We start from the raw sequence: 15,492 nt of genomic DNA on the forward strand, positions 1-15,492 counted from the left end.
GAGCAAAAACAATAGCAAGAAGCTCTTTTTCAGTAGTAGTGTAGTTAGACTGAGCAGCGTCTAAAGTTTTAGACGCATAAGCAATAACAAAAAGGTTCTTACTTTCACGCTGAGCCAGTGCTGCTCCTACTGCATGGTTGGAAGCATCGCACATGATTTCGAATGGCTGGCTCCAGTCTGGTCCTCTTACAATTGGAGCTTGAGTTAGGGCGGTTTTCGCTTGTCAAACACTTGTTTGCAATCCTCACTGAATTCGAACTCAATATCTTTCTGCAGTAATCTGGATAGGGAAAGTGCTACCTTACTAAAGTTCTTAATGAATCTTCAGTAAAAACCTGCATGGCCAAGGAACGAATGGACTTCCCTCACAGAGGAGGGGTAAGGCAAACTAGAAATAACATCCACCTTTGCTGGATCTACAGAAATGCCAGTATTAGATACAACATGTCCCAGTACGATTCCTTGTTTAACCATAAAATGACATTTTTCAAAATTCAATACAAGGTTTGTGCTGACACATCTATCTAATACTCTAGATAAACTATCCAAGCAAAGGTTAAAAGAATCACCATAAACGCTAAAATCATCCATAAAAACCTCCATACAGTCCTCAATAAGATCAGAGAAAAGAGTCATCATGCACCTTTGGAAAGTAGCTGGTGCATTGCACAGGCCAAAGGGCATTCGCTTGTAGGCATAAGTCCCAAAATGACATGTAAAGGTAGTCTTTTCCTGATCCTCAGGAGCTATATGAATCTGGAAATAGCCTGTGTAACCATCTAAAAAGCAATAATGTGATTTACCTGACAGGCGATCCAGCATTTGATCAATGAATGGAAGAGGGTAGTGATCCTTACGAGTAGATTGGTTGAGACGCCTGTAATCAATGCAGACCCTCCAGGCATTCTGTACTCTGGTTGCTATTAGCTCTCCATGCTCATTCTTCACTGTAGTGACTCCAGACTTCTTGGGCATCACTTGTACTGGGCTCACCCATTCACTGTCTGAGATGGGGTAGATAATACCTGCCTCTAATAGTCTGGTCACTTCCTTCTTGACAACCTCTAAAATAGTGGGGTTCAATCTTCTTTGGGGTTGACGAACAGGTCTTGCTCCTTCCTTTAAAAATATCCTGTGCTCACAAACTTGAGGGTTGATGCCTACTATGTCTGCTAAACTCCACCCAATTGCTTTCTTGTGCTTCCTCAGCACACTAAGTAACTGCTCTTCCTGCTGAGGAGTGAGGTCCTGTGCAATGATAACTGGAAACTTCTGCTTGTCCTCGAGGTAAGCATATTTGAGGTGTGCAGGGAGGGGTTTCAATTCTAACTTCTGTTCATAGTCTGGCTCTGGATTATCTGAAACTGGTGGCAGTGGTAGAGTGCCTGCATTGTCCTCGGAATTCTCCACACTTGGACCTTGTCCTATGTACTTATCTTCAAACTCTTACTGGTGAACTTCAGCTACGGTTTCATCTATGATGTCACACTGGAAGATAGAACGGTCTTCTGGAGGGTGCTTCAAAACTCCATTCAGATTAAAGCTTACTACTCGGCCGTCTATTACAAAAGAGTATGTGCCTGCAAAAGCATCTAATTTGAACTTCGAGGTCTTCAAGAAAGGTTTTCCGAGTAGGATTGATGATGGCTTCTCTGAGTCATGTTGGGGCATCTCCAGGATGTAAAAATCAATGGGAAAAGTGAGACCTTTGACTCCCAGTAATACATCTTCAGCAACTCCAGCCACTGTAATAATACTTTTATCTGCTAACACAAAACGAGCTGCCGACCTTTTTAAGGGAGGGAGCCTCAAAACATCATATACAGATAAAGGTATTATACTAACACATGCTCCTAAATCATACATGCAGTCAGAAAATATCACACCTGCAATGGTATAGTTAACCATGCATGGACCTGGATCACTATATTTTTCAGGTATATTTCCCATTAAAGCAGATATAGAACTACCTAAAGGAATAGTTTCTAATTCATTAATTTTATCTCTATGTATGCATAAATCTTTTAGAAACTTTGCGTATTTAGGTACCTGTTGAATGACATCAAAAAGGGGAACAGTTACCTTAACCTTTTTGAAGATTTCTACCATTTTGGGATCAGGTTCCAACTGCTTCCTGGGCTTCTTTGCAAGTTGTGGAAATGGAATAGGAACGGCGTCCTCTGTAGTGTCTGCGCCCCTTGGTGCTTCTTTCTGTGATTTGGTGTCTTCTTCTTCAGTCATGTCTTGTATGCTCTTTTCTTCTTCAACATCTTCTATTTCCACTACCTCTTCAGCTGAGGTGTGTTCAGGTGGATTTGCCTCTTCCTGATTCCTCTCTTGCAGTGTGGTTCCGGACCTTAGGGTGATGGCATTAATACCACCCTTTGGGTTGGGTAATGGTTGAGAGGGGAGCCCACCAGAGCTTGAGGACTGGTTGTTGGAGTTGTTCATTGATCCAATCTGTGATACAAGGGCTTGCAAAGTATAATTCAAACCATTCAAAGTAGAAGTAAGGTTGTTTTCCATGGCATGTTGTCTCCGATCAATAGATTGCAGTAACTCATCATTAGGAGATGAAGTGGGGTAAGTGATCTGAGAGGTCTGCTGAGATACTTGAGGCTGTCTTAAATGAGGTGTTCTGTAGGTCTGATTCTGATTCTGCTGCCTGAAGTTGTTATTGTTATTCCACCTCTGATTTTCATTGTTATCTCTGCCTCCTCTGTTATGATTGTCCCTCCAACCCTGGTTAGAATTGTCTCTCCAGCCTTGGTTAGAGTTATCCTGCCATCCTTGGTTATAGTTGCCACCTTGATTGTACCCTTGATTGGGGCGGTCATGAAAGTTATGAGTGGCTGCTACAGTGTTGTCTTTCGGTTGGAGTTGCGGGCACTCATCGGTATAGTTACTGTAATCTGCACAAATTCTGCATACTCTTTAGGGAACCAACTGCTGGTTGTGCTGTGGTGTAGATGGCTGAACTTGCTGTGGTTGTTGTTGATTTAGCTGCATCTGCTTCAGCAAGTTAGTCATTTCACATAAGCTCTGAGCTATAGCAGCAATCTCTTTACTAGTGGATACCTCTGCAACAGCTCTTGACCGGCCTTGTTTCTGTCTATGATTTCTGGTAGATTCGGCTAAGTCACTGATCAATTGCCATGCTTCTTCTGTAGTCTTGTACTTTTTCATAGACCCATTGCTAGCACCTTCCAATGTGATTCTATCTTGAGATTTTAAGCCCTGTGTAAAGTAACCGAGCAACACTATCTTGTCAATCATATGGTGCGGACATGCTTCTAGAAGATTATTGAAGCGTTCCAAGTATTCATAGAGGGTCTCAGATTCATCCTGAACGATCATGGACATGTCTTTCCTCAGTTTATCGGCAACTTCAGCTGGAAAGAATTTCTTCAAAAATTCTCTTCTAAGTGTATCCCAGTTGGATACAGTTGTTCCGGGTTGAGTGTAGTACCACTCTCTTGCCTTTCCCTCAAGAGAGAATGGGAAGGCTTTTAACAGAATGGAGATTTCATCAGTGCCATTACGCTTGACAGTAGAACAAGCAGACTGAAAATCCCTAAGGTGCTTAATAGGCTCTTGAGCAGGTAAGCCATGAAACTTGGGCATCAAGTTGAGTAGTGAAGACTTTATTTCGAAGTCTACAGCTACTGTTGGGTGGTGTGCCTGGAATGGTTGGAGCGTAAAATCAGGGGCTCCTTCCTCCTGGATAGTGACTCTTCTGGGTGCTGCCATGTCACCTGTATGTAAATGAACTGGATCAGTAGAGAGGGAGCTTGTTTCATTCTTAGATGACGGTTCAGGTTCGTCCTCAAAGAGGAGTCGCCGACGCCGAGCTTGCCTTATACGTGAAAGAGTTCTTTCAATCTAAGGGTCAAATACTGGCAAGCTTGGATCAGGAAGTGAACGCGTCATTTAACGAAAGAAACGTACAGCTCATAGTGACAGAATGAAAAGAAAAATTGCAATTAAAATAAATACCAATCAATAAATTAGCACACTGTTGCAACTCTCCGGCAACGGCGCCAAAAATTGATGTGGCGGAAATTGGCGAGTTAAGAATTTATTAATAGGGATACGTTGCAAGTACAGTCCTTAACTAACTAAAAATCCGCTTATCAATTTAAAAGGGGTTGTCATAATATTGAAAATTAAAATACTGGGAGTATGAATACCAGGTCGTCTCCCAACGAGTTGCAGAGAGATGTGCTATTTCATCAATCGGGTGTTTTCAAAAATGGTTGAGTTGATAAACAGAAATTTAAATTAGAGAATTTAATTAATTTTAAATAAAAGCCTTGATTGGGGATAGATTAGTTGGAAGCCCTATTCTTGTTGAAATACTCTCAAGATTAATTAATAATTGGAAGTTACTCTGCTTAGTTAACCCTTACTAGGTAAAGGAAAGTCAAGCAAGTTGGAAATCTGTTTCTAGTCATAAGTCCTAATCCTCTCCCTTGGGAAGGACTAGAGTTAATGATTAGAGGGTGATTCAACAATAAACCCAATTATAATTTCTCTCTTGAGTAGTTCAACTCAAGGGTTCCTTTCAATCATCCCCAATCAAGTCATGAAACTACTCACTCATCATAATTATAAAATTCACAGAATTAATGGTGAAAATAAAAGAAGACATGATAAACAATAATAAAAGGATTAATTGAAAATAAAAATAGTCTATATTAATAACTTCTAAAAATAAGCCAAAGTCAACTCTAGAGGGATTAAAAATATGGAAGAATAAATATAAAAAGTAAATAACAAAATAAAATGACTAGTACCGGAGGTAGACTCTTCTCAAAAGCTAAAGCCAAAATCTTCCAATGCTAATTATGAATGCTCAAGTGAGTGAAAAACCTAGGGGAGGAGTAATCCAGATCTAAAACTAAAAATTATGCAGAATGAATTGTGTCTCTCGTTTCTGCATGTTTCCTGACTCTAGTCTGTAATTCGGGGCCAAAAACTGGGTTGAAATCCGGCCCAGAAACTCTGCCAGCGGCTTCTGAAATTCTGCAGATCGCGCACGTCACGCAGACGCGTCATTCGGCATTTTTCTTTTCCATGCAGGCGCGTCGTCCATGTCTCTGCGTCGCTTCTGCTTTTCCAATCCGCGCGTTCGCGTCACTCATGCAGCCGCGTCACTGCGAATTCCTCTCTTTCGCGCGGTCGCGTCACTTCTCGCTGGTCATCTCCTCAATTTCTTGTATTCCTTCCATTTTTGCAAGCTTCCTTCCCAATCTCTCACTCATTCATGCCCTATAAAGCCTGAAACACTTAACACACGGATCACGGCATCGAATAAAATAAAGGGGGATTAAAATTCCTAATTAAAGGTCTCCAGGAAGTAAGTTTTCAATCATGTAATAATTTTAGGAAGGAAATATAAATGCATGCTAATTATATGAATAAGTGGGTAAAGACCATAATAAAACCACACAATTAAACACATTGTAAACCATAAAATAGTGGTTTATCAGCCAGCAAGGTACTTACTCCAGGGTGTTCTGGTTCCATCTTTGAACGTTTTTGTCTCTGTTCCGACCTGCACATGATCATAAACTTAAAGAAATAACTATGAAAAATAAACTTAAAAGAAAAACAGAAATAACTAGTTATGGTTGGGTTGCCTCCCAACAAGCGCTTCTTTAACATCACTAGCTTGACACTCGATTGCTGACTTTCTTCCTCTTCTTCCAGTTGGTTAGCAGAAATGATTCCAATAGGGAACAGGAGAGGATTAGTGCTATTGGAATTGAATTCCTTCTAACAAACTTTCTTTTATTGTTATCAGCTTGATTCTCCTTGCTTGTTGGGGTAGGAGTTGTATTGTTTCTCCATCCCCTATGCATCTTCCTCTTGGAACCTTCTTCCTTGGTGGGTTGTGACTGCCCAACACCAAATTTAGGTTTGATGTCCGGGGAAATTGTATAAGTTTTCACCAAGGGAGGAGGCTTCAGTATTGTACTCTCCATGGAAGTACCTCTTTTGTTAGGAGGTAGTAGAGGTTTAAGAACCTTGATAATCATGTAATCCTTCTGTAATCTCATCACCAATTCCCCTCTCTCAGCATCAGAGAAGTTTCTTCCAGTAGATAGAGACCATTGCGCTAAATCCTCAACAAAAGGAATATTGATTTGCAGCTTCTTAGAGCCTTCCAAGGATTGTGAGTAGTGCTTGTCCTTGGTCTCCTTTTGGGTCTTCTGAGGGTGTGGTACTTTAGGCTTTCTGCCCATAAGAGGGACGTGCAACCATGTACTTCCAGCCTCTTCTAGAGCCTTTTCTTCATTTGGTTCCTCAACAGTGTATACCACCTTAGCCTCGGCCTCGTTGGTGTTAATGAGGGCCTTACACTCTTCTCTTGGATTCACTTATGTGTTTCTAGGAAGAGTGTTAAGAGGTTTCTGGAGTTTCTAAGGAAGGTTCCTCTGAGTGACTGCAATGCACTCCTTAATAAGCACCACTGTCTGCACTTCCCTCCAATCCCTCTTGTTATTCAGCATTTCCTTCATGAATTTAGCATATAAGGCATTTGTTCAAGAGCCTCTGCAAAGGAGATTTCGGCCTCCAGCTTCTTGAAAGCTTCTAAGAATTTGGCAAATTGCCTATCCTTTTCTGCTTTCTGGAGTCTTTGAGGATATGGTAACTTGGCCTTGTACTCAAGGGCCATGAATGGTGCAGGATGAGTGTCCATAGTACCTATAGAAGGACTACTAGCTTGCTTAGGAGAGGTGTTCCCAACACTTCCATGTGTCTGGCCTCCCTTGGACTGGCGTTCAACGCTTGGGCTGCCCCCTTCTGGGCGTTCAGCGCTCTCATGAGTGCTTTGAACTATAGCTTGGTCATCTTCTGCCAGCTCTTCTTCTCGCCTCTTACTGTTCTGAGGTTGGGTGTTCACGGTGCTCCTTATTTGAAGAGCTTAACATTCTTCTCTTATCTGTTCAGATAAGTGTTGTTAGCCTGGTTCAACCATGCTTCCATATTCTTGTTGGAGGCTCAGGTCTTTTGCACTACTTTTTGCAAGCTTAGCACTTGTTGTGTGAGAAAGTGCAACTGTTGGGTTCACGACTCACTTTGCTTAGGAGGGTTTGATTTAGTGGACACTCTCTTGACCTCTCCATTCATTGAACTCTCACTATATGAGTACAAATGCTGATTACTGGAAACTATCTCAATGAGTTCTTGAGCTTCCTCAATTGTCTTTCTCATGTGAATTAAACCACCAGCAGAATGGTCAAAGGACATCCTAGCCATATCTGTGAGTCTGTAATAAAAGATGTCTAACTTTACCCATTCTGAAAATATTTCAGTAGGGCATCTCCGTAACATCATCTTATATCTCCCTTAAGCATCATAAAGAGACTAATTAACTTCTCGTTTAAAGCCTTGGATGTCCAGTCTTAACTGTGTTAGCTTTTTTGGTAGAAAGTATTGATTCAAAAACTTTTTCACCAGTTGACTCCATGTTTTCAAGCTTGATTTGGGTCGATTATCCAACCACCTATTTGCTTGGCCTTTCACAGCAAATGAAAAGAGCAACAACCTATAGACATCTTGGTCTACTCCATCAGTGTACACTGTGTCAGCATATTGCAGGAAATCTACACGGAATTCTATAGGCTCCTCTTGAGGAAGTCCCTGAAACTGGCAGTTTTGCTGTACTAGAGTGATTAACTGTGGGTTGAGCTCAAAATGAGCTACTTTAATAGGAGGTATACTAATGTTGTTTCCATAAATGTTAGGAGCGGGGGCTGTATAAGACTCCAAGATTCTTCTTGGTTGTGTCTCTTTCTCTAGATCCATAGTGCACTCTTCCTGTTCTTGCATACACAGGCAAGAGACAAAGAAAAGTGAGAGTCTCTATGTTAGAGTATAGAGAGCTCCCAATGAGATACCAAAAAGAGAGAAAGTAGACAAGAATTAAAATAAATTTTTTGGAAATTTTGAAAATAAATAAATAAAATATAAAACTAATTCGAAAATAAAGAAAATTATTTTAGAAATTTCAAAAAAATAAGAAAAGGAAAGATTGAGAGAAGATATGACCAATTAACTAACAAGATTTAAGAGGAGAATTTTGAAAATTGGAAAGAAAAAGTTAAATAAAGATTTTGAATAAAATTAGAAAGAAAGAATCAAGAGAGAAACAAAATAAGATAAGATTTTTTTAAAGGTTTTGAAATCCAAATTTGAAAGAAGGTTCGAAATTAAGATAAGAGATTTGATTTTGAAAAGTTTTAAATTTAAAGAGAGAAAGTCAAACAAAAGACTTGAAAATTGAATTTGAATTAAGATAAGATAATAATTTAAATTTTAAATTTTAAAATTTGAATTTAAAACAAGATAAGATAAAAATTTAAATTTAAGGAAAAAGATAAGACAAAGATTTGAAAAGATAACAAGAAAGTTTAAAATTTGAATTTCTGAAATTTGAAAAATTAAAAAGACAAACACTAAAAGACACCAAACTTAAAAATTTTATAATTAAATGACACTAATTTTCGAAAATTAAAGGAAAAACAACTGAAAGACACCAAGCTCAAAATTTTTAAAATCAACCAAGAAAATTCACTAAGAACAATTCGAAAAAGATTACTATAGAAAAGAAAAGGTTTTGAAAAATTTTGGAAAAAAGAAAACAAAAGATACAAACAAAAGAGCAAATAAACCATAAAGAATATCTAATCTAAGCAACAAGATAGTTCTGTAGTTTGTCAAACTTGAACAATTTCTGACAACGACACCAAAAATTTGGTGTACAAAATTGACTTCGCAATATTCGCACAGATAGACTGGCAAATGCACCGGGTCGTCTAAGTAATACCTCATGTGAGTGAGGGTCGATCCCACGGAGATTGTTGGCTTGAACAAGCAACGACTATCTTGTAGATCTTAATCAGACGGATAGAAAATATAGTTATTGTGAAAAATACATAAAAAAAGAATAAATAAAGTTAATAATTAATTTAAATTAATAATTAATTTTTATACATTATTAATATGAAATAAATTACTATATTATTATGCAAATTTAAAAAATTTGGTATGTCATATATATATATATAGTCGGTTTTTTTATGGCATTATATAACAGTAAGCAAAAAAAATAATTGAAAAAATATAATAAATTCATTTTGTTGTTCATTCTTTAGATTTACTTAATGAATTAATCATTTAATATTACAATTCTTTTATATTAACATATTTTTCTAGCAAAAAATTTACTAACAAAATAATAAATGAACAAATATTGAAGGTAAAAAAAATAAAAGTTTAAAATAATAAGAATCCAAAAGTTTGTTATCAATATTTTTAAATTTTCACTCTATTCTTTTAAATTTTGTTATAGATACTTTCATGAATGATTGTCGATTTACAACATCATTTCCATCGCAAAATTATTTCTTTAAACGATATGGTATCGTTTTTAATTAAAAAAATGCCCGTAAAAAGTAAAGAAATTCAATAAATACATATTATAGAAAATAAGAAAGGTAGTACTAAATAAAAGAAAGGAAACAACTAATACATATTTAAAAAATTTGATGCAGATTTTTGAATACCCACAAATTAATTGGTAAGTGCACCGAGCTGTATCAAGTAATACCTCATGTGAGTGAGGGTCGATTCTCCGAAAATTGATGGACTGAGCAACAATGATCGGCTGATCCACTTAGTCAAGTAAGCAGAAAGTGGTGTCTTGATGTTCAAAAGCATTAAGCAGTTCAGAAAATAAGAAAGCAAACAATAAAAATAGTGTGAAATATATGAGACAAAACAATTAAGGTTTTAGAGTTGTTTATTGTCCGAATTAAGATTTTTTACCAACTATTTTAATCATGCAAGATTCGTTTCACAGCAAACTGTAATTGACTAAACCCTAATGTCTTAGTGATTTAGTCTCCTCTAACCTAATTCAACTGCCAATGTCTTGATCACTTAATTTAGATTAGAGGGTTGATGAGAGGATTTTTGACGGTTTAGAATTCACAAATAAAATCTCGTTGCAATATATATAGTTTCTAAACTAACAAATAATCCTTTCATACAAAAGATTATTTGTCACTAGTACAAACGCCTAAAATTATAAACTGAAGTATTCAAACATCGGGTCGTTCTTCCTAGGAATTACAATAAAGTATCTTGTTATTGGTTATGAGGTATGTTCATACCCTGGGTCAAGATGTCCGACCTGGGATGTTTAGCAACAAGCCAACCGACCTCTTCAGGTCAGGCTATCCGACCTCTTCTTAAAGAGCTCGGCCAATATCCGACCTCTTCTCAAAGAGCTCGGCCAATATCCGACCTCTTCTCAAAGAGCTTGGCCAAAACGCCACAGAGGCCCAAGAAGGCCCAAACGAAGGAACACAGCCCAATCCAAAGGCAGCCAAAAGATAAAGGCGGTTCCGTTGAAGATAAGCTGACCTCACCCAAAGATAAGATAAGATAAGATAAGATAACTAACTTATCTTATCTAAGAAGGTCACTTCTCACCATTATAAATACACTGGAGCACCCAGGTATAACTCATACTCTGATTCTACATAAAACCTATTTAATACCCATGCTAACTTAAGCATCGGAGTCTCTTGCAGGTACCCCCCACCCTCCGGTGACGAAGGATCAGCAGTGCAACCAATCCAACAAGTCGGACGCGGCAGCTCTGGCCACCATCTACAAGTCGGACGCGGCGGCTCCGACCACCATCAACAAGTCGGACACAACAGCTCCGACCAGCACAGAAGATCTCATCCGAGATCGACCTACAGTTTCAGGTTACCCTCGGAACATTGGCGCCGTTGCCGGGGAACCTGGAAGTCATCCCATCACCATGGCGGACAACCATGACAACGACCATGATTCAGATCTAGAGGATAGAACACCGCACAAAGACGCGGATACTACACCAAAAGATACTCTTCAACCCACCAAAGGCGAGAATTTGCCAAAAGAGGAGGCTATGGAGGCACTTCAAGATCGCTTAAAGCAACTCGAAAAAAAGGTGGAACATCAACAAGAAGCTGAGAGAGACCTACGAAGGGAAGTTAGGTGATGCCACGAGTTAAAGGACAAGCTCCTAAAACTCGAAGCAGATCTCAAGGCCAAAACAACTCGATCCGGTCACGAAGACAGCCCCTACAAAGATCAAGACCCATTCACCAAAGATATCATGAAAGCTAAAGTCCCAAAGGACTTCAAGGCTCCCGACATGATCCCGTACGGCGGCACATTGGATCCAAGCCATCATCTCAGTAATTTCAGAAGAATGTACCTCACCGACACATCGGACGCCATTCGATGCAAAGTCTTCCCGACTACTCTAACGAAGACAGCAATATGGTGCTTCGACAGTTTGTCTCCAAGATCCATCACAAGTTTGACGACCTTGTTAAGAAGATTCCTCGCCAGGTTCTCCATCCAGAAGGATAAAGCCAAACACACTTCAAGCTTGCTGGGAATTAAACAAGGAGATCAGAAAAGCCTTCACAGCTACATGGAAAGATTCAACAACGCATGCCTTGACATACAAAGTCTTCCAACAAAAGCGGCCATCATGGGACTCATCAATGGCCTAAGAGAAGGACCTCTCAGCCACTCAATATCCAAGAAGCACCCAACATCTCTGAACGAGGTACAGGAACGGGAACAGAAATACATCAACATGGAAGAGAACTCTCGACTAGGAGAAAGCTAAAAAACCGAATTCTCCTAACCCACCACGGGACAAGGATAAAGAGTCCAAGAAAAGAGAAGATCAATCGGAGAAGATCCCACCACCTCGCGCAATCAAAAGCAAAAAGGAGAAAGAGGTCGGACGAGTTGAAGGCCCACCTCATAACAAAGAATTGGGCAAGTTGAAGGTCCACCTCACACCGAAGAGGTCGGGCGAGTTGAAGGTCCACCTCACACCAAAGAGGTCGGACGAGTTGAAGGTCCACCTCACACGGAAGAGGTCGGGCGAGTTAAGGTCCACCTCACAACAAAGAGGTCGGACAAGTTGAAGGTCCATCTCACAACAAAGAGGTCGGACAAGGTGAAGGTCCACCTCACACCGAAGAGGTCGGGCGAGTTAAGGTCTACCTCACACCAAAGAGGTCGGACAAGTTGAAGGTCCACCTCACACTGAAGATGTCGGGCGAGTTTAAGCTCCACCTCACACCAAAGAGGTCGGACAAGTTGAAGGTCCACCTCACACCGAAGATGTCGGGCGAATTGAAGGTCCACCTCACACCAAAGAGGTCGGACAAGTTGAAGGTCCACCTCACAACCAAGAGGTCGGACGAGTTGAAGGTCCACCTCATACCAAAGAGGTCGAACGAGTTAAACATCTACCTCACACCAAAGAGGTCGGACGAGTTGAACGTCCACCTCACACCAAGGAGGTCGGACGAGTTGAAAAGGACAACGGAGTACGAACAAGCCTTCCGAGATTTCAAAATTCTTGGGGCAACCACCCATCCTTTCCAGACCACGGGAAAGTGAAGAACTCATTATACCTCGCAGTGGGAAGTCAGGCAATAGCCTCAGCACTAGTCAGAGAAGACGAAAGTGGGAAACAACCCGTCTACTTCATCAGCAAAGCTTTACAAGGGACCGAACTAACCTATCAACAGATAGAAAAAGTTCGCCTACACCCTCATACTCACCTCTCGACGACTCCACCCATACTTTCAAGCTCACACTATCAGAGTTCCAACCAACCAGCCAATAAAGGGCATCCTGCAGAAAACAAACTTAGCTGGAAGAATCCTACAGAGGACAGCTCGGATAATTCAGGAGACCTTGGACAAAACCAGAGAACATCTCGAACAATTCGGGGGACTCTGGACAAAAACAGAAAATAGCTCGGACAAATCGGGGAAAATGAAGTCTGACACATAGAATGCCCGAGCTAATGCAGCCAGCACCAACAACTCGAACAAATCGGAGAAAAATGAAGTCCGACACATAGAATGCCCGAGCTTATGCATTTTCAAAACCAGCCAGCACCAACAGCTCGGATAATTCGGGGATATGAGGTCCGACACATACCTTGAGAGCAGAATGCCCGAGCTGATGCATTTTCAAAACTAGCCAACCAAGGGGCAATAACAGAAGCCTCATCCGAGCTACATTACAAGACCACAACAAATCGGTCTCGAAGGCGGTATAAGGGATGTACTCAGGGTCAGCCACAGTAACACGCATTTAAACTATGAAATCCAGCTAATCAGACACGCTGTCCGGGATCTTAGTAGACATCTCAAAGACATAGGTCGACTATGGAATTACTACCAAACAACTCGGGCAAATAAGGAAACAACTCGGACAATAACAGTAAAACATAAAGTGACAGACGTGGCAGTAAAAGGGAAACCCCAGGACTCACACAAAAGTCCAAGGGCACCCTTTGGAGGCAACAACAGAGCAAAAACCCAAATACAAAGTCAAAGCTTTACATCAAAAGCATGCCAACTTCCACATTGCCCCACCAGAGGAGCTCATCAGTGTAACATCACCTTGGCCGTTCGCAAAGAGGGGACTCGACCTCCTCGGACTATTTTTCCAAGGATCGGGACAAGTCAAGTTCCTCATTGTAGGGGTGGATTACTTCACAAAATGGATTGAGGCAGAGCCCCTAGCTAATGCCACTGCTCAAAGAAGTCAGAAATTCTTGTACAAGAACATTATTACAAGGTTTGGGGTTTCTTACTCCATCACCACAAACAATGACACTCAATTCACGGACACAGGTTTCAAGAAAAGAGTGGCTAACTTGAAAATAAAGCACCAATTCACATCCGTAGAACACCCACAAGCCAATGGACAAGCAGAAGCTGCCAACAAAGTCATACTAGCTAGGTTAAAACGGAGACTAAAGGACACAAAGGGAGCTTGGGCTGAAGAGCTCCCACAAGTCCTATGGGCATATCGGACAACTCCACACTTCACCACGGGGGAATCACTCTTCCGATTGATTTACGAAATGGAGGCAATGATCCCAGTAGAGATCGAAGAAGGATCCCCCAAGAATGATCTTCTACAATGAAGAGGTCAACTCCCAAATCCAAAGGAAAGAACTCGACCTACTTCCAAGAGTCCGAGAGAGAGCTCCGATCAAGGAAGAGGCGTTAAAACGTCGAATGGCCTCAAGATACAATCAGAAGGTAGTACAGCGAAGCTTTGCCAACAACAACCTTATCCTAATCCGAAATGATATCGGAACAACTCGACCTGGAGAAGGAAAGCTAGCACCCAACTGGAAAGGACCATACCAAGTTGTTTAGAAGAACTGGGGAAAGGTTGCTACAGACTGCCCGAACTTGAAGGGCAAGAGCTACCAAGGTCATGGCATGCCTGCAATCTAAAAAGGGCGCCAGGCCGAGATCCAAAAAGATTGCCCGACCTAGAAAGGTAAGTACTAACATGTACACACTCTTATCTTTATATTATTGTTTAAAAGATTGCAGATTCCCTAAAAAGTTTCCTACCAAGACGCCCGACTACGGCAGGTCGGCAAGGTGAAACACCAAAATCATCGCCCGATCACGACAAAGTCGACAAGATGAAAACCAAACTCATCGTCCGATTACAAAGCGACAAGTCGGCAAGGTGAAAACCAACTTCACCGCCCGACCACGATGAAAACCGAATTCATCATTCGATTTCGACAAAGTGAAAACAAAATTCACTGCTATACCAAGACGCATTAATCTGAAACGCAAATTTCACTGCCGGATCACGACAAGGTCGGCGGGGTGAAAACCAAATTCACCGCCCGATCATGATAAAATTCGGCAAAGATGAAACCAGAATTCATCGCCCGATTTCGACAAGGTCGGCAAAAAAGTGAAAGCAGAGTTCATCGTCCGATTATAAAGCTACAGGTCGGCAGAAAGTGAAAAACAATTTCACTGCACGACCACGATAAAGATGAGTCGTCCGATAAAGGTGAAAACGCAATTCACCCAAAGGACGAGCTAGAGATGCCAACCACTTTCTACAAATCGGCAAAGATGAGCACAGAATAATGTAAGAAGTTATCGAAAGTGATCCAAAAAAGAACCTGACGAGGTCTTACGGATTGCTAAAATAGTAACTTAAAGACTGGCCGACGTTGAGAAGTCGGACCAAGTCAACCCAAGTTATCAGCAAATCCCTGGAAAGAGGTCTGGACAACCCTATAAAAGAGGAATTGCTATAACTTAGAAGAGATCGACCTAACGAAGTCGGTTTCCTACAAAAATAAGTTATAAAAGTAATCCCTGAAAGAGACCTGGCAAAGGTCCAAGAAAGAGGATTATGAAATAACTTAGAAGAGATCGACATGACGAAGTCGGTCTCCTACAATAATAAAGTTATAGAAGTAATCCCTGAAAGAGACCTGACAAAGGTCCAAGAAAGAGGGTTACGAAATAACTTAGAAGAGATCGACATAAAGAAGTCGGTCTCCTACAACGGACAAGTTATAAAAGTAATCCCTGAAAGAGATCTGACAAA

The sequence above is a fragment of the Arachis stenosperma genome, chromosome 9, assembly GCF_014773155.1.
Source record: "Arachis stenosperma cultivar V10309 chromosome 9, arast.V10309.gnm1.PFL2, whole genome shotgun sequence".
Classification (NCBI taxonomy): domain Eukaryota; kingdom Viridiplantae; phylum Streptophyta; class Magnoliopsida; order Fabales; family Fabaceae; genus Arachis; species Arachis stenosperma.